Source organism: Fistularia commersonii, chromosome 17 (genome assembly GCF_037954325.1).
Source record: "Fistularia commersonii isolate RoL2024-O1a breed Wild chromosome 17, RoL_Fcom_v1.0, whole genome shotgun sequence".
NCBI lineage: Eukaryota > Metazoa > Chordata > Actinopteri > Syngnathiformes > Fistulariidae > Fistularia > Fistularia commersonii.
In genome coordinates, this window is record NC_141300.1 from 7,695,010 (window position 1) to 7,716,028 (window position 21,019).

Below are 21,019 nucleotides of genomic sequence, written 5' to 3' on the forward strand. Positions count from 1 at the left end.
TTATTGGGGGAATCAAACCATTCTTTTCAGATTTTGCCCATCATAAGATGAAACGTTAGAGTTAAAGACTGTAATTCATTGCCTGAGTGGCATTTGAGCGACTGTCTCGCCCCAACCCGTGTATGTAATGTTTGACTGTTCAGAATTATCACTGTTCTGTATTGAGTTTGTTATTGAGCCAAGTCACTCCTCTGAAGGTTCTTTTTTTAACCCTACCACATATATATATATATTTATATTTAATTTTAAATGTTTGCTTGTTTGCAGCAAATTGAAGTTGAAAACGGTGGCAGCCAAATTTCAAGCTGTTAAGTCTAATTACCTTAAATGTTAGTACATTTTCAGAGATATATTTGGTTTGTCATCTTTAATGCAGTAAAATTCAGCCATTACATCAAGGATATTTTTACTCTTGCCATTAATCTAAAAAGTCATAATCGTTTCCAAACTATGATTGTACAATCAGATATAAATATTGCTCTCTGAAAAGTCAATTATTGCAATAAGGTCGGCATAATAAAAGCTAACTTTTGAATTTGTCTTGACTTTATAAGACACTTCGACCCCTTAATTCAACATTCAATGGGAAATAACTAGCCAAAATTGAGATGTTTATAACCAAAACTAACCCAACAAGCAACATGGCTCCCTAGGTTAGAACACCCTCAGTCTCCTCTGTCAGCCAAGGGTCAGGCGAAGGCTAAAGGTCACACCCTTATTGCTCTCCAGAGACACTGTGGTGACCAAAAACAAACCAGCTACTTCATCACCTAAGGTCAAAAGGTGAGACAAGTGCAAGGGCACAGACAAAGCACATTGGTCATTTAAACCCCACTGATGACAAGGACTCTCAGAAATGCTGAGTCAAACAAGCATGTCCCTCACTTTATCTATTAATACGTTTTTTTTTTTTCCTCAATGTGATAAAGTGGCTTCCTGTCTGTAATTTTCTGATGACTGCTGTAATTTCCAAACGCTCCATCTTCCCTCCACCTGGCATTTAATTGGTAGGTGACCACAGCTCCTGGTGGGAGTGTTGGATGATTCCCACACATGAGTAGCAGCCAGGAATCCACCTCTACATCCAGCCTCCCGGCTAACAAAGGCAGGCTTAGTGCTGTTTTCTTTTGTCATCAGTAACGTGTTTGAGTAAAGGAGGTAATGGTGCCACAAGTGCTCCAATTAAACAAGATGCAGCCCTGCTGGGGAAAAAAAGCACCCCCATTGCCCTATACCCCACCCCCGCACCACCTTATGGCACACACACACACACACACACACACACACACACACACTGGGCCCCTTCTCCTCACTCCCAGTTCTTGTTCCAACTTTACTCATGTTTATTCATCAGCCACTTAAAAGGGCAAATGCACAGGTCTGCTAAAATTTAACCGGACTTATTTTTTTTACATGATCCACGTGCTTCTCCTGCCCCAGTGAGAGAATCAGAACTCGTGGCACCCCTGTGAACGGCGCTTTGAACAAAATCTGGTCGCAAATGTGACCTCCTGGAGGGAAACTATCAGGATAACAGGACAGGAGGCTTGGGCCACATGTGGAAGGTGAGGTGGAAAAAGGAGGCACGGGGGCATGAAAAGGGGGGAAACGGATGGACAATGAGGCCTCACTTCCATTGGCAGTGACTGACTGCCTGCCATCCAGGCTCAATCATGATCTTTGATTGACAGGTGGAGGGGAGGAGAGGGTGGGAAAAAGAAACTAGGGGCTCAGAATGGAAGCTGCACAAAACATACTCCCGAACAGGGGGCCGCAGAGACGCTCATTAATGATAAAGAACATACCAGAATAAAAGCATGTTTTCTCTGCATGCCAGTGATGTTTGTAGGTTGAGATTAGTCTAAAATCTTCTCCACACAGCAATAAAATGTACAGAGAGGCAAAATACAACGTGGGAGGTCGCGTCAGAGCATATGGTTGTGGCTATTTGCCTGTTTGGTTCTTTTATTTTTCCTCCTTCCCCCAGAGCAAAACCACACTTTAAATCTGCGGTGGCTTGAGCTCCAGGAAAACCCGTCCATCTGAATAATTTAACCTTGCAGTTTCTACTACGGATATGTGTCACTCACTTTGTGGCTGAATTCACTTTACAATTACAAGGATTTACAGCAGTTAAAGGAGTATTCAGGGATTCATGTTCACTCCCTTATAAAGAGTGCAGTAAAAGCCCCTACTGAAAGCATCCCCAAGTCCATAAAAGTGTTCATAAACTATTGAAGTTCTGTCTGCACTTAATCTGCTCACAATTGGTGCAGCTTCGGTGCCACCTAAAGATTTCTCAGCTGGCACATTTGGCTTTCAGGTATTTGTTCAGATATTGACATTTTGTATCAAACATCCTGATTTTTGCACGCATTTCTTACCAGCCACACTTGTTTTCTTTTAGCATCCTGACCACCATCTTACGATCCCACTCTGCTGATGTCCCACCCACCTCCGCATGCCCAAGGTAACCCCCCCACCTCCCCATGCCACTAACTGTCCATAGAAGCTGCTTAAGTGTCCCTATCGGACCACAGTGGAGAGGAACAGCAGATTAACCATGATCCTATCCGCTCGCTGCTAGCCCCTTCATACGCTCCGTTACACCAGCATTTAAAAGGAGGAGGGAACACCATTCAGGTCCATGATATGAATCCCAGACGTACGGACAAGAACAGAGCTCTCGCCCCTGTTTCGCAGAATAGACCCCTTTCTGGCACCCTCTAATTCTGGTTGCTACGGGCTTCTAGGTTCAATGGTGGACTCCTGTTGTGAGGGGACAAAGCCTCTCAGTCATCCAGTGATGGTTGCCAGGGGAGGCAGAATGTATGGGGAGGGACGGGCTAATGTTGTCCCAGACGAAATGTCTCTCTTAAGACGGGCAAGATGTAGTGATTGACAGGTGGCTACACGCTCCACTGCAGATCACCCGGGAGGTCTGGGGGATCTCATATCTGTGTCTGTGTGTGTATGTGTGTGTGAAAAGTGAGTTCATGTGGATGTGGTAAGTTGGCAGGATGAGCAGTCTCTGTATAAGATTTCTATAAATATGAAAGAGGTACAGTTTATTACCTCTAGAGGGAGCTGCTTCAGTTTCAAATCAATGTCAAATCATTCTTAAACTGTGTTGGTGTGCAGCCAGCAGCCTGGCGATGCTAGTACTTTGCTAAGAGCAAGTAAATTGAGAAAAAGTCAGAACCCTGAACACAGCAGCAAATGTGGGCAAAAGTAAATGTGCTTCCACTGACATGGACGGCACCCCATATACATTATTGCATCAATGCACAAACATTTACTCCTTGAGATACTGTTGGTCCGGTGAGCCTTGAAGGGGATGAATTTTATGTTGGTAATTGCTCAGTGGTTTGTAGGTGAGAAGCTACAAAATTCAGTTTAACCTCAAATTTGAAAGAAAAAAAGGGGGGGGGGGGGCGGGGAACAGATGATTGTTGAAGAGTGTACACAGATCCAGTGAGGAAACATGTTTCCACAGCGTGTTTCAGTGTCACAGTTTCAAGCACTTTGGAATAAATGAAATCAATGTTGAAAAGGAGAATAAAAGATGACCATACAAATCCACCCTCCCCCACAGAGAGAAAGAGAAAGCAAACATATTTTTTGCCTGAAGTACAATGTATTATTTAGAAAATGTTGTTGTTGGGAGCCAGTGAATTTTGAGATGTCAGCCAAAAAAAAAAAGGTCTCCGTTCTTTTTAAATGCAATTGGAACGGATGGCATTACTCCATGCTCCATTTAGTGAGGATTTGAAATACTCTTTGTTTGGCTGATCAACAAATAATTTCTATATAAGGAACATTTTAAGAATAATTTTCTCATGTTTGTCTGTAACGCCAGTTCCATAGTATTTCAGTCCACGTAAATTTCTTTTGCTGCTCATACTAAAACTGTCCGGATTTGTTTAAAAGCACTTATCTAAGTTTTTTTTAATTAATATTTTGTGTCAACTTTCTCTTTGAGTGATGTTTGCCACAAATTACAAGCTGTCTTGGTTTGAGGGAAAATATTTTGATGCTCGGCTGTCATCGTAGAGGGATAAAAGCTTTTGTGAAGGACCAAGTTAGTCTGTGTTTATCTGCATCAGAAGGATTAGTGATATTCAGATTCTTTGTGTTTCCCTTCCTCCAGTCTGGGAACCGTCACCCCTCCGCTCTCTAGACACCAGCTTCCTCCTCTGGGGCCACAGAGGTGAGTGGGAACAGACAGGGTACGTTCGGGGGACCAAAAAGGGGGTTTGCACACAACACTGTCTCGCCTCAGATAGACGGCTGAGACTGTCTGGGTTCTGCAGTCCCAGACAGGGTACCCTTCAACCCATCAGATGCTACACACACCCACCGGCCCCCTCCTTCCCCTTGACCTTGACTCACTGTGACTGTGGCCCTCCAGACAGTCCGGGGTCAAAGGCTAACACAGCAGTCACACATCAGACACGGTTCAAGTCCCCTGTGTCCATATAAATGCTGAATGGTAAATCACACAAAAGGCAGCCTGTTGGAATGTGCCTTTGAATTCCTGAAGAGATGCAACAAAAGACAAGATATTAATACAAGATGGATTAGATGTGTCTGCATGTACTGGATCTCTCTATTGGAATACAGGTTTTAATAAAGAATGGAGTTATATATAACACTGTATATTCCCATGACAGAGGAACTATTCCTATTAAATAGAAACACATCCACTTTTGTTAAGAAAGGGAATGAACATGCAGCAGCAGCCATTCTTAGCATTTCACTTTTCACCTTTGACATCTGCTTCACAACATTTCTGACCAATCACAAGCTGGCTTCTAGCACACCTCAACTGATTTGTTAAATAGAGGAATGGATGAAGCCTCGTGTGGCTTTTTGAAAAATGCCAACCCACACAGTTTGCAGCTCTGATGAGCCTCCCCTTGCTGCTGAGCATGCGCGCACACAGACACACACACGCATGCAGACACACACAGAGCATCGCTTGTGTCTCAGCATGCATTCATTTCTCTAGCTCTATATTCATCCTTTCAGTCCCTGAAACAGCAGTCAGATATGCATTTCTGTTCCCTTTTATCAAAACACCATATTCCCATGCTGTTCCCCATATCCTTCCCCGTCTGTTCGGACCCACAGGTTTCTTCACAACTCAACTGCTTTGGAGGACATTTTGCTCTGTAAGCGGCACCTCCCATGTTGTGTACAGATCTTGATCATGGTGTTATGCTTACAGCAAAGCAGCAAGAAACAGGTTTCATACTGAATGTTGTCTTTGGGCCGAGATGTGCAAACAAAAAGCATGAAGATTAGAGCGGACGCTTTTAATGTCACAAACACTCAGCAGTTTTTCTTCCTTTTTTTTCTTTAAAAAACCCGGATGAATACCCTACATAAAAGCGTCCTCTCCCCATTAACAATTTCCAAGGACACTGAAAATATGGGTAATCAAGATTATTTTTCTTTTCTTTTCAAGTGTTAACACAGAAGATTTGGATGCACGTCAAAGTAAAGCTGTAGAGAAAGGGACATACATGTTGGTGGTGAAATTAATGGCTTACTTAACTTTAACACACCTGCTATCTTATTTAAAATGTCTCTTGTTGTTCAGTTCTTTCTTCCTTTATTCATTTTTTGCTTCATCAGTCACGTTTTTTTTATTTTGAAAACGTCAGATTGTTTTGATTGTACATGCGGAAGACTATAAAACCATTATAATACAATTTAACCAGAGAGATATTTTTCCAACAAATTATTTTACATTTGTTTTAGACCAATACAGATAAACACATAGGTAAAAAGGTTAAAAAAAATAATAAAAAAACAACAACAACAGCGGATATCACTTTATCTTCATCCACGTGTTAAATGTAATTTCCCCGTGTTTCCACCCACCATGCAGTTGTAGTCCTGCCGCGCCCCCACGGACCTGCCGGGCGTGCGGTTCGGACCGGCGCTCCTCCAGCGCGGAGCGCACATTTCGGGATTGCGCCGCATCTTATTTGCGCAGTTGCGTCGTTTCGATAATGTTACAGACAAAAAGTCACGTACTCAATTCAAAGACTGTTATTAAGGACTGAAACGAAACGTTTTGGAAACGACGGGCTGGTAAATACTGGATTTATTTTACAATTTAAAAGATATACATAAAAATTAGTCAACTCATCAGCAACTGATGGGATTGAATTAAAAAGCTTGACATATTTACAGTAAGACATACAATGAATTTATTGTCCTTTATTACTGAATATTATTCAGATTAAACCAGGGCCTAAATTTAGTTTTTATTATCCTTTTCAGTTATTAATAAGAAATGTAGTAGAAACCTAACCCTGCTTTAAACTTAATAAAATATAACTTTTTTATTTTAGAAATTGAAAGTCTGAAGGGAACAGGGCTGCACATTTTTCACATTAACAGCGTCCATTAAAATCTCCAACAGACTAATTTATGGGGCTGTGAGCTAAAATAGTGGACTGATAGCTGTTGGCGCTCAAAGGACCTGCTGTGGCTTTTCCAAAAATTATATTACACACATTATACATCTATCAGAGGCACTTTGGAAGTAAATATATTCATGAGGCGCTCCTTTGTCAATGACAAGTTTGAAGACTATGTCATCAATGCTGTATGTTTGTTTGGATTTCCTGGGTGTTTTTCATGGGATGAATATAGCAACACTGCAGGAGCATTTCAATACTGATCCTGCCATGATAGTTTTATTGGATATCGGTTAATGTATATAGGCCATGCAAGATGTGCAGACTTCACATTTTTCAGTTTAGCGGAAAAATTCCCGGATAATCGCGGCACTGTCCTGTAGTCTGTCCTACAGGACTTTATTCTAACAGCTAAATTTTGCATAATATATTTGTGTTCGATAGGGACAATATAGGGTAGATGACGGAGGTAGATTTAAAAAGTGCGAACCAGTTCGGAATAAGCAGCAACTCAACAGAGGAGGAACCAATTGATTATGGAGACAGGAGGGAGCAGGGCCCCCTGTTGTTTTGTACCGGCTCGTCTAAGTTCCCAAAGGCCCAGGGGCCCAGAGCCAGGGGTGCGAGTGTGTCTCCAGTAAATGGCTGTTGTCCAACTCCTCTGAAGCGGTGGGGCGGGTGAAGAAGGACTTGTAGGATACATTAAATCCGCCTGATTAGGAGTTTAGGCAAGGGCAGCGCTCAGGTCTGACTGAAAGGCCCTTGAGTGATACCATTCACATCCTGAGAGAAAGGTCAGTGTCAGAGGAGTTCACAGGCCCCAACGCCTTTCTTATGCTAAAGGTTTGTACATACAAACTCATTCAGTGGCAAGAAAAGCAAAAATAGCTCCCTGCAACTTTCCCTCCAAAATGTGTGGATTCAGAGGGCTGACATTGCTGACTCTTGGTGTCTCTGGGGTGAAAATTGTTTTTTGGTATTTATTTGTTCTGCTATCTTTAAACAAACCCAGGGAGACCAGGTTAGCAATATTTTCCAGCTGTCTAAAAAAGCAAAATAGGTTTTAAAGGACTTTATTTTCAAAGGCTGCTTTCTTCTTTCATGTTTTTTTTATACATTTTGTTGCAAGTATCTTTTTAACACCTTGTACTTTCCAGTGCATCTCTTGGTCCAGTGATCACTGGGGAAAAGGGGGAAATGGCCACTTAATTAGAGGCCCTTGACCTTTGGCTCCGGGTAAGACTGTTTCTGACCTCAACATCTCTTTGGCCTGTTTATTGTCCTCTAGGGGACGTCCAGATCATGACCCCTGACCCCCACTGAGTTTTAAGGACTTCACTAAAAGCAGGCCTGCAAATAAGACACACTTCAAAAAGTAATATTTAACCCAATAATTCTGGGATTTACTCAGGCACAAGGTTGACAGAGGTTAAGGGTACATGATGTTTAGAGGCTGTCACTAGTTGGGGAAAAAAATCAGGCCATGGTGCATCAATGCCCCCCTCCCACACACACACACACAAAAAATGTCATTACAAGAAACATACCAGTGGTGCAGTTATTACTAAATCATTTCAATATTTCGCTCCATCTTGTGTCTGCAGAGGCAGATTTCACTAATGGATTTTCAGTCAAGCAAAAAGGGAATATCCCAAATCTGTTCACATTGGAATCGTCTCCATTAATTAATTTCCACAGCTATGGACATGATTCAGTTCAAGATGTAAAAATGTTCCTGTTAAGTGATATTTCTGGGTTTATTTCTTAATCGCATGCTCCTTTGCTAAATTACTTTTTAACCCATTTTGAAAAATATTTTGCCCTCATAAATCTGACAAGAATTTAAAAAATGTATTTTGTTGATTGTTTTGCTGTTTTGTTCAATCAGACTTGATTAGGTTTAACTGATGAATTGCTTTTTTTTGCTTTCACTGTGAAAAAATATAAATACTAATAATACATGTGATAGAAAATAAATGAATGACAAAAGAATTTGCTTATTATATAACATTATGTTGTTTAATTTTATTATATTTTGGTATGATTTAAAGTTACTTGTACAATTGCAAGTTTCATTTATTTCACCTTGACGTTTTCTTACTGTTTCATTTTGATTTTTCAATTAACCAAATGAGCAAAATATATAACGTACGACCTTCAAGATATGAAAAATTCAAGGGTCCCCCACTTAGAACAAAACTACACAATTGAAAAACAGAATGAAACGTGAAACTGGAAAAAAAAAATCATACAACCAGCAACGACCAGAAGCACAGGGCAATAAATGTAAAATCCCAACTATGGACAAATTGTTCCAGAAAAATTTACTTATTTTAATTGAAATTTTTAAATAATAATAATTGCTTTAATAAAAACAAATAGATAATAAAATAGTAAATTAGTAAGCATGCCCTTGATTAGATTTTTAATCAAGGAGGGATCCAAATAAATGTATAAAACACGCAATACGTGATTTTAAAGAATTGTTCGTTTCTATTGTTATTGTTGTTATTGTTATTATGAATGAGAGTCAGACACGTTACAGGAGCTGCCTACGATCTGACTTCCCGCTGCATTCGGGCCGCGAATACTCCACGGATGTATTTCGAAAGGCAGTATATGTTTGCACTCAGATCAGAAGTCGTACAATTTTGTTTTAATTGAAAAAAAAAAAAAAAGACACATAAATCCCCATTTCACCGGGAGCTTGGGGGGGGGTGGGGTTACTATTTCTGCTCCGTTCAGACCCGGGATTCGAATGAAGAAAACTACAAAAACAAAAGTGCGTTGATTTATAGACACGTCAATGGTCTTTTCCCTGTCACTTTTCATTGCGAGTGATTTGTTTCCATACAAAGAGACAGAAATAATCCCCTGTTGACCCGCGCGTGTCCATCTGTTGTTTGACTCCGGACACAGATCAGACGGACACCAGGGCGCGTCTAATCCCGGCGCTCCCTAATCGCTTCAACTGCTGTTTGGGTGACAACCTGGATAACCTGCTGCTTCCCCTCTCGGCGTGTCCGCGACCCGCAGGCCTGTGGCCCCGATGACTGAGACGACGACGACGAACGACGAAATTCAAGTTAAAAACAAAAAAGGTCAGTTTTATTTAAAAAAAAAAAAAAAGCCCGCCTGTTTCCCGAGCTGCAGGTAGGGTCGTTTTTTTTTTTGATACTACAAGAAGTGTCTCTGTTGCGCATCGTCACTGAATCCCGGTCTAGGTTCATTTAAACGGCCATTTTTTTGATTAAATCAAGGAAATATTTCAAAATGAAGGTAAAGCATATCTACAAAATTAAAAAAAAAAAAGTACATGAAAACATCTGAATAAAAAAAAGACAATGGTGAGATTGACCTATAAAAAAGCATTTATTTAAAAATAAAGACAGCACAGCAAATCTAAAATGTTATACAGCTCTTCACAAGTGATCACTCACTTTCCATTGTTTCAGTTGAGATCTATTAATTGATACAAGGGAGCAGAAGCATTTGCAGCTCTGTAAACTGGTAATTATTAATTAAGTTCCAAAAATGTCAAATTGCACTCGTCATCACCACCGTCATTAAAATAGAAATATAACAAATTACACTCGTCAGAACACAGTCGGCATTTTGAGTCTGCCCTCCTCAGAAATTAAACTTGCATACTTTTCAGTTCACTGAGTGTCTGACTATCTGTCTGATGACATTTTGATGAGTTTGGTCCAAGATGTGCTCATCAGCTGGTTCCTGTAGCGTGCAGAAAGGCTCCCAGATCCAGTCCCATCCTGAGGACAAACGATGAAGGGAATCATTAGCATGAGAATTAGGATTGGCCCCATAAACTCCTCCACTCTGCTTGGACAGTAAAAATATTCTGGCGTTTTTGGACAAAAGAAAGGCAGACAGAAAAAGAAGAAAAAGAAAGAAAAGATTTCACCACAGTAAATGGTTCATGGATTTGATAACACTATCTCATAACATCAGTTGGATTTACTTGTGTTTCATTGATATTTTTGTCTATAAAGAAAACAGAAACAAAAAGTTCAGAGAGAATGGACTGAGAGAGTAAATAGAATCTGTTATTAAGAACAAATACAAAATGCAATTGAGAATCTTGGCTTCCTTAATTACTCCAAACGCTGAGGAGTCTGTTTGACAATACAATAAATAAAATGCAGCATTTTTTACATTTATTCATGATAAAATGAATAAAAAAAATTGGGCTCTGTTTTAGAAAAACAAACTTCCTTTTCATGCCTTTTAGAGAAGGGGCCTTTGCTCTGCATGTTGTTCTTCTCTCCCATTTTCAGGCTGTGTGCACGGAAGGATCTTAAGGCTTTTATCCCCACAGGGAACCAGCCTGAACTCTTTCTCTGTCAATTTTCACCCACTCCCCAATTCAGGCTGGCCCTTTCTCCCACCAACCCCACAATGAAGGATTTGTCCTCGCTCTCTTTGTCCACCTCTGATATCTTTTTTGCCCGCTCCTTCTCTGCAGACAGCATGCAGCGTATGCAAATACACATTCTTTTATTCGTGAGACCCCTCCCCTGAATGAATACAGTCTTAAATGAGGCCACACTTGCACACATTCACAGAGGGGGCATGGAAACATGCACGTATAACAATCAGAGGATTTTGCATGCCCGCTCTGACACACAGTCACTCAAACACTAGGCACTGTGATTTGGAAAGGAGCAGACACACACACACACACACACACACACACACACACACACACACACACACACACACACATCAGTAGATTATTTCATGTTTACACATGCAGTTTATCCAAACACAGGATGAGAATTTAGGTGTGAATTACAATTCAGCTGTGGTTCTTCTTGAAGAAAAATGACCAGCTGGTGGTTATCATTGCACTACAATAATTTTGTCTTATTACTCTTTTAGATGTAAATGTGCAGCAAGATTTTTGTTAAATAAATATAATGTGATTTAAGAATCTTTATAAGACACAATACTAATAAGAATTTGCAAAATAAATTATCTTGGTTTTTTTTGTTGTTGTTTTTTAAGCTGTAGCAGTCCTTTTATAGATGAAAATTGTTATTCATCATTAAAAAGAAAAGACAAAGTGTCTTTAATTTATGTGGGTTCACAGGCGGATCATTTGTAAAGACAATCTTTATCTAATTCACATCACATGTGCTGCATCATATCATGAGAGATGACACGGAACATATCATGACTTAAGATTTGCGAAGGACTGTTCATGTGCTCTAGATTTGCTTCAAGAGATAATAAGGCTGTTCGCATTATGTGCTCTTAAATAGTGTCCACATTTTAGTCTTATCTATTTGATCAAACACCATCCATGTTGTAACTCCTTTGGGATTTTGTTGGTGAGGGAAAGAGGAGGTTTTTTTTCTTTAGCGTTTGCTAATGTCATTGTGTGAAGTGTACAGAGATATTTTGTCCTCACCACTGCAATGATTTTTCTCAAAGTATTGCTGGCTGATAGGTGGTCAGTGTGTAGGGAAGCAGCTTTACCGCTTTCAATGCTCCCAAATATTTCTATTGAGAGAACTGAACCTGAGTGTATCAAGATGTATTGTATGCAGATTTTTTTTATTCAGTGTCTTTTATCTCAGTGTCAAAAAACTCTGAGGAAAGCAACATGATCAGTTACAGCATTTTCTATGTAATCTTATTCCTTTTTTTTTTTAAAGCAATAAAATGCATTGTATTTATACCACAGATTACCCTCCAGTTGTGTAATATTTTGACTCAAAACTATCTATAAATACAAGTTAAACCCTAGGAAAGACACTGAAATTGTGATTTACTGGTTGGCATAAATAATCAGGAGTAATTTTTTAACAATATATGACAAACTAGTTTATTTTCTGCCTTTTAAAAAAAGTAGTTTATGGTAATTTCATACATTTAGATAAAGTCTACAGCCTTTAACATGAGGACTTCATGGGACTTGGATGTGGTGACTGTGAGGAAGAAGTGATCTGTAAAGTTTGGCAGAGCTGGAGCTTGATGAACAAACATTGAATTCTCTCTCACATTGCCAACAAGCCATTTCTGTGTGTGTGTGTGTGTGGTGGGGGGTTGAGTTTCGTGTTTGCTGGACGGCTCTGACAGTTCGGCCTTTTCAGTCGGACATTACTGAGCATGCCTGCCTTTTCCCCATAGCAACGTTGGCAGAGGTCAAAGGCTATGTATCCCCCCCACTCTTCCCCCATCCAACCTCTACCTCCACCTCCTCTTGTACTTCAGGGTGGCCATCGACACACCCCCTGACCGAATGGGGCGGGCCGATGCACTCATGAACTTGAACTTGAAGCCACTGCTGACAGTCATCTAACATCCATGAAGTTTCTTCTGGAGTTTCTCCCTTTTTTTTTACCTTCATTCATATAAAACTGAACTCACATCAGAGCAAGTATTAGATTCCCCCCAAAAAAGAGGTCAAATCAAGGATTTCCCCTAATTCTTCTCACCCTAGAACCTCATCTCCTCCTGATATGATTACAAAGAATACTGCTGTATTAAAGGCTCAGTCACCTAATTCTCCTCCACCACTGGAGCACACAGGACCTCTACTCAGGGATGCCACGTAATCTGAAAAGCCCAGGATGGAGAAACTTCTCTCCATCTTCCTCTAAGATACTTAACGTCTGGCTTTGTGCTAGATTAGTCTCGGTCAAAGTTGCATTAAAAGAGGCCCGATGAGCCTTGCTTGACCCACATGGGACCTCATCCCAGACTATGGGCAGCCTGTGAGATTTATATTTCACAGCAGAGCCGTTAAAACATTAATAGTGTCCACACTAGTGAGAAGATCTATGGAGGTAGCCCAGGAGCTATATGGTATTAACATTTTATTGCCACTATGGCTACATGGCTTCACCCAAAGAGAATGGAGGACTGTCACTTTATCATGTCACACTGTAATTTCCCTAGCACTGGAAATCCCAAAAGCATAAGGAATATATAGTTAATAATGAATACCGAGAGAAAGAAAAGGAGAGGTGGTCATCCATATTGTGCCATTGTCTTGAGAGAAAATACATCTTATTTGTCAATTTTAAAGTGTGGCACAGAGAAGTAAGGAATGAATATTTAATTGAGTGGATCTACTCGGTGCAGATCCCAAATCCTTCTGAGTCACAGAACGTGACCTATCAGTGCAGTCAGTCTGCTGTTAGTCACTCTTGATTGAAAACTCACTTTGTTTCTCCTGATGATTAAATACTTAAGCAGTTTAATTTCACCAATAGGGCTGGCCAATATACTTCATTTACCTTGAACAGATGTCATCTTAGAGTGACACTTTATTGTAACTCATTGTAAAGATTGGACATTTTGATTTCAATTTTTACAGACTATGTCCAAACAGATATGATTGCCAGGACAAAAAACAGCCTTGGTTTTGTAAGCTCTTTGCTTATTTAGTCATTTTTAGACCAATTTTCTCAGATAAATGTTTTCTAAATCATGGAAAACTGTCACAAATAAACTGACACTGTCACTTTGCATAAAGCATTGTTTAAAAAAAAATCAACTTTTTCCCTAAATGCAATTTGCTGAATGTCAACTAAGGATTATCTGAAATTGGCAGAAAAATTGCAACTGCCTAAATTTTAGCAAGGAATTACCTGAAAATCTGCAGGAAATTAGTTCCCAATTCAGAAAAAAACCCCTAAATTTTCATATGAAATTAATGGTCTCCTTACTGGAAGAGGCTCCCCGATGAGAGGGAGAAACCCCATTTTTTTAACATTTGTCTTGTTCATCTTATGTATCATTTTCCATAAACACTTCAACTCCAATTAAAAAAAAACAAAAAAACATATGCCCAAGTATGATATTCTTTTTTTCCCATAAAGTCAATCCATTGACACCAATCATAGAAGAAAATTTCATGTATGTTCAAAAAAGCATAAATACGTGTCTCTGATTAATATACTGTATGTCCTTAACAACATGTCTCAGGCCACACTGTCTCGATGGCCGCCGCTATCAAATACATTTACACACCAACCTTTCCCCAGACTCTCGCTTACACACACACACCCACACACACACACACACACACACACACACACATTGCACAGGTCCTCATCACGGCTGTACAAGCTAGCCCAGGCTAACTAACTTCCTTAGCTAATGCAGAATGAACGATGGGGACTCCAATGCAAACATGGGTGCAACCATTACTGCCTCCACATGCATGCGTGTTTGTCTCTACTACTTTCATACCCATCTTGATAAGCAAATGTTTGGTTTATGAAAGCCATGTTTTCATCATCTCCCCTTTTGCGCCTCTGTTTTCTTTTAACATACCATGGAGATCGGCAACAGTAAGCTCTAGTATCCTCATGATTAATTTCACGCCTTCATATTGCCTTTTCCCTCCTGTCAGATGTGCCTGGAGCCATGCTCTGTATATCACAGATGAGCAGCACAAATGTAATTAGGAAGACGCCTCGCAGTCTTTTATATGAATAAAGAGCGGAAATCATCTTTTGACATGTATGCAGCACATGCCTTACATATCAGGTGGAGACACATACAGAATCAGGCTCATTAATAATCATTATACATAGGTTACATCATTCAGCTTGTTAGACACACCCATCACCTAAGCTGAGTCACTGGCCGTGGAACATCATACCAACTGCATTGTGAGGTTTGGTGATGGCTTTTTTTTTTTTTTTTATAACCAAGAAGCGGTGTAAATGCGTGTTTCTACGTTGCATGAAGGACAAATTGCATCCAGGCGTGAAACCGAGCAAATACAATGCGGTGTGATGCTGAAGGCACACAAGTGCAAGGTTTAAATTCTGAATACAGCCAGATTCTGTAGGTGAGTGTGGTGAAATATCACATTCCCGTGGCTCGTATTTTGTCCTACACTCAGACAATGTGAAGGTCTGAACGGCTATATGCACGTCATGTATGAATGCATCTCGAGCATTAGAGAAGCCCTTCTCATTTCACAGGGAAAAAAAACATGCCTTTCAGACATGCAGCGGAGGCTGAATAGACTAATGAACAGTCAGGTGGCACTCCAGGGACGGGACTGCACCCCTCCCTGACACACACATATCAAATACACATACACTCGCAAACACATTAAAACTCAGCAGCTCGCTCGACCCTGCTGATCCGCACGACAGTCTAATGTCTCAGGCATCTGCTCATGTCTAGTCTGGAGGGTCTTTCCCACCCTGCCCCCCAGCCCTGGCCCGCCGCAGAACCAGCTCCCACAATTGTGGGAAAGCTGGCTTTTTTGGGGGGTCAGGAGGGGGGGTTCTAAACAGCTATTGAGGGGGGAGTGTGTGAGTGAGAGCGAGAGCGGGGCTGAATGATAATGTGAAAACGCACGGTGCTGTTCATTAACACACGAACATTGCAGCTGCACATGTTGGCCCCGGACACACACACTCACGTGTATCGCTTCTCTGTTCCTGGCTGCAGCCATCATGGGGACCGTTCTAATGGTGTGTGTGTGTGTGTGTGTGTGTGTGTGTGTGTGTGTGTGTGTGTGTTTGTTTAGGATGGCGGGGATGCTAAGAAGCTTTAGGCTCCTACATGTCCTTGTCCAGATTTTTAGAGCAAAAGGACATTTTCAGTAACGTGTGATTTCTAATCTCTCCGATTAGAGGTATGTTTTCTATTAGTGTGTGCAGCTTTGTATTTTCATAACTTACATTAACATAATAATAATTATAATAATAAATGTTAATATGCTTGATTTTACCGGTAATTTATAGGTGGATAATCTTGCCCACTATGAGTCCCTCATATACAATATTTCACACTATCTAATTGATGATATTGTTAAGGGATATGTGGGAAATTTATACCAATTAAAAACTCCGGCTCCTGAAAATACAAAATAGACATGTTTCCATTGCTTTCATAGTTAGACAATACATCATTTTTAAAATTACGATTTTATAGCAACGCTGGAAAGTTTATCCCAACCCGCATTGTCTTTCTCCAGCAGGACCCACCTGACAGGTTCATCACATGCAAACGTGTGTTTCGTGAATTTCTCAGCAAAAGAGGTATTGCATGAATTTGCGTGTGAGGTTTGTCAGGTGGAAACGCCCCGGCCTGCTGTGCATCAGTGAGTAAAGAAGCACTATGACAAGAGAGGATGGCAGCTTTCCTTCAACCGGTGCCAGCTCATTAATTTTGTTTGCTACCCAGCACCCCCACCTACATCACCATCAACCCCCGTCCTCAACAACCTACCCCCCTCGCATCACCCCTTAACTGCTAATTAGCAGGAGGAGAGGATAGAAGAGGGAGGGGAGAGGCCATGTGTGACTCGGGAGGAAATGGGAAGCTCTTCTTTCCCTCGTCCTTCCTCCTATAGCCCTTTTCTCATCACGGACACACACACACACACACATGCACTTGTATTCCCCCACCTCCTGCCCATCACCGCCATTACTACTTGTACCCAACAGAAAACCACAATGCAACCCACCTTGCGTGCCAGCCCAGCCATTTTAGATGTCGCTGCAACATCTCTCAAGATGGCTCCTGCGAGCGCACCAAGACTCTGGGGATCCGGCGGGGTCTTTGTCCACCTCCTGGCACGGGGGCGCGTCCCTCCTTGCCAGTGCAGATGGCATTAGAGGCTCTTGGGTGAAGAGCAGAGCAGGAGGAAGAGGAGGAGGATATGGCGACTCTGCGGCGAGCCCCATCCCCTCGCCACGTTTTCTTTTTAATGATGCTTCTATTTACAGGAATCCCTGATCACTCCATGGTGTTAATTGAAAATCTGTAACAAGAGCAGATGGAAGACGCAAATCAGGGAAAAAAGATGGAACGCTTCATTTGCTGTTCGTCATAAACGCTAAACAAAGATCATCAGTGAGTGCTTCCATTCTCGTTGACTCAATTTTTTTTTCTTTAAACTAGCAGCGAACACAACACACACGCTGATTTGTTGATAGGTGGCTGGGGGGACAAGATTAACATAAAATGACAATCCAGGTTATACAAATGAACAGACAAGACAACGATGGATGGAGAGCCCGTGAGCCTCAAGCTTTTTTTTTGTTCCCATTCACAAAGGACGCACGCCATGTCCTATCTAGAACAGGAAAAACTTGGGCGGAAAAGACAGGAACTGCAGCCTCTTCACAGATTCAGTATCTGTCTGTGAAATGAAGCAATTAGCCTGGTCTGACAGCGAGCTGGATGGCAATAGGTAGTTAACAGAGTGAATGAAAACTCATCTCACTCCAGTGCTCTTTAGGCTTTGCTGGCATTCTCCATACTGAGAGTGTGCACTGCATAGCGCTGAAGTACCAAGTTGAAAAGTTCAGCTACTGCCTGCAGGATGGCCCTGCCCTTCTTATTGAGGCCAGATACAATGTGTCCCTTAGGCTCTGAGATTTGTTACAGCTTTAAATACAGATGCCAAGTGCTTTTTTTTTTTTTTTTTAACCCTGTGTGTATTAGGTGCTACGCCACTCCAATGCATTATTAGCAGTCCTGAAGATGTCGGTGCCTAGACAACGCTTTGGCTTCCCCTCTCTTACTTCTATAAACAAAGCATTACTTGTGGATTCAAATTAGAGAAAAAATTACATACGGTGTAACGTTTTTTTTAAAAAAAGCTCAAAAAGTATCTTCACAAAATTGAGACTCAAGGCGGCTATTCTACCACAGAGACCTCAGCAAGATGAGGTGCAGTATTAATCCACCCGTTGCAGGAGGCCAGATTAAATACGACCAGGTGTTTTTTTTTCTCTCCCACAAGTTGTCAGATTAATAAACCTTTTCACATGTCTACAAAATGCCCATTAGATTTCGTCCCTGAAATTGAGATCATTAAAACGGGGAAAGATTTAAAGCCTCGCTTAACGGTCAGCGCCATATCACAGAGCAGCTGGATGGACCGATTCAGCACGCTGTCCCTCTGTAGCAGCAGTGATACAAATCCAAATAACACATGAAAATACCCAAAATGTAAATGGGAGATTGCTTAGTTGCAGTGTTTACTCAATATAAACAACCTTTAATACGCTATTTAAAAAAAACACAAATAAAATACACGTGTTTTCAGTTATGAGGGACATAAAATGAGAGAACATTTCAGTAGGCCATCACTAATTTAAAGAATAAACAGCAGAGAGCAAACCTATTATCCTACCTGCATTTTTTTTTTCTTCCAGGGTGAAAGCCCAAGCCGAAACCTGACGTCCTGTTGGAGCACAAGGTAAAGGAAGTCATTTCTACTTTCGGTTATCTAGCTTTATGACAGGTATTTAACACTCATACAGCTAGATAACCAAAGACAGAAACAGACCCCTGGATCTCTGACTTGCTGCATCCCAACAGGTTTTTTTTTTTATCTGGAGAGGAAGAGAGAGACAAAAAAAGCATTAATGTCATAGTTCCAAACAAATTCCATCTTACATCTTCCATTATCCGGGGAATCAACGTCACACCAGAGGCAGCGAAGGGTAACAATGCGAAACATAATACGACGTGTCTTTGGAGAGTAAATAGTGTATTTAAGACAAACGCCCATTTTGTTGTTCAGCACAGCTACAGAAAAAAACAGCCCAAATGAACAGTTCAGGCATCAGCCAGGCAAATAGCTTCTGTCCATTTATAATTACAAAAAAATACTATTCATCATCCGTTTTTATATTTTTCAGACTTATAATGTGACTGTCAATGATTGTTATAACTAAACTCTCTGATTCATGTGTGTGCGTGGGCCTCGAAAATACATGCTGATGTCAATATGACCCGTCATTCGTGAGAGAATTATTTCTAACAGTCAGTATGACGGGAAAAAGAGTCTGACTTTGTCCGTGAATGAGAGAAATGACAAATGAAAAAAATCTGTAAAACAACTGACATTTTTGCGTGAAGGTGGATGCGTGTGGGTGCGTTTGAAAAATCATCCTGCCGCGTAAAACGCTCAAATAACACAAGATTTGATTGTAATGATTATTTAATTTGCTGTAGAACGTGTTTATTACATTGTTATAGAAGAGTTTATTTATTTATATAGTTGGATTAAAACAGGCTGTATTAGGATGAATAAAATCATAAATAACACCTTAAATCTCTAAATGGTGGCTGAACGCGGACAGGAGAGGAGGGCATCAGGCGGTGCACCGGGCGGTCGCGAAACGCCTGTGACCGTGACCGTGAACCGAGACAGAAGAACACTGATGCGGCGTGGATTTCCCGCGCCGAGACGTTTTTTGTTTTTTTTTTTACACCTCCCGTGGACACTCCGTTCCACGCAGACCAAGAACCCCTACTTTTAACGAGAGTTGCGATCGGCCCACTTCTAAAACTCGACACGGGAAATTAAACCCCGCATTTTGCCGCACGACACTAAACCCAGGATGTGTTTCCATTTAAAACGAAGGCCGCGGATAACGCTGTGGAACTTAACGGAGGATGTGTATTTTATTTTATTTTTTTTTATCAAATGGGGGCATCATCCGCGTCCCCCGCCGTGAGACACATGGGCACGGCGTGGGAGCGGATCGCAGGCTGGGGGTGGGAGGTGGGGAATGATGCGCCTTCCATTCATTTCCTTTTCTAATGCAATTCTCACCTGTTTTAGGAGAAGATGCGAATTCCGGAGACTTAAACGTCCTCAGCCTTGGAGTCGCGGTGATTTTTTTTTTCCAGTTTTGTGTTTTTGGGTCCCCGTCGGGCCCTTGGGGAGCGTCTTTGCAAGCGGCACACGGGTCCGTCGGCTGTCCCCCACCTTCTGCCTCTGCCAGCCTGCGCGCTTCCTTTACTGTCTGACAACTCGCTCCGCGCTGACGTCATAGCACGACCACACAGCGGATTGACCAATCAGAAAAGCCGCCCGCTTCAAAGATGTTCTAGTAACAGGAAGACACCTCACTCTGACCACCGCTTTTTCATCGCTTTTCTACTCCCAGTGTCTCTTGAAACGATGTGCAGTATTATAGTAACATTAAAATACGCTAATTGTAATAATAATAATTATTATTATTATCAATTATGAATTAAATTACAATAAATTCTCTATTTACCAACTACAGACCATCCTCAGGCAAAAGTAGATTCATATATTGGATTTTTTTATATTATTATTACGACAAATCTAATATTTGGAACATTGAACACATAAATTTAGCGGATCCACTCATACACAGTATTTTCTGTGTTGTTGTGATGCGCTGTACTGCAAATTTACATTGCTCTCACGTGTAACATATAGTGGTCCCAACTCATAAGCTTTATATGAGCTGAACTGCAGTAAAGCTCTCCTAAATGTGCAATTATCAGCTTAAATCATACATGATGAAATATTAAAACCGAATGCGAAATGCCCTTGCAACAAACAAAGTTGGATTTTTTTTCAGACGAAACATGACCCTAAAGGTGTCTCTCTCACATGTGATCTTACTCTTGAGGTCATGATGGCCGGTCTCTTATTTGGTTCACTTAATGTTTATCTCATATAAATGAGTCATTTATGAAACAACACGTATGATCCATCCATGGGAATTAGGCGGGAGGTCGTGAGATGGTTTTCACCATCCATCCCGTTGTGGGAAAAGAGTGTGAGAGGTTTGGCAAATAGGTGATCT

At 41.1% G+C, this 21,019-nt stretch overlaps 1 long non-coding RNA gene across 1 annotated transcript; it reads right to left on the reverse strand.

The window, feature by feature from the left end:
- Positions 1 to 9,801: 9,801 nt before the first annotated feature.
- LOC147224914 (uncharacterized) lies at positions 9,802 to 20,152 on the reverse strand. Its single transcript, XR_015107389.1, has 4 exons — positions 20,008 to 20,152; positions 18,577 to 18,778; positions 16,900 to 17,196; positions 9,802 to 10,204 (listed from the first exon to the last, which is right to left on the reverse strand). It is a non-coding gene; the product is annotated as an uncharacterized LOC147224914 (long non-coding RNA).
- Between the last annotated feature and the right edge of the window lie 867 nt (positions 20,153 to 21,019).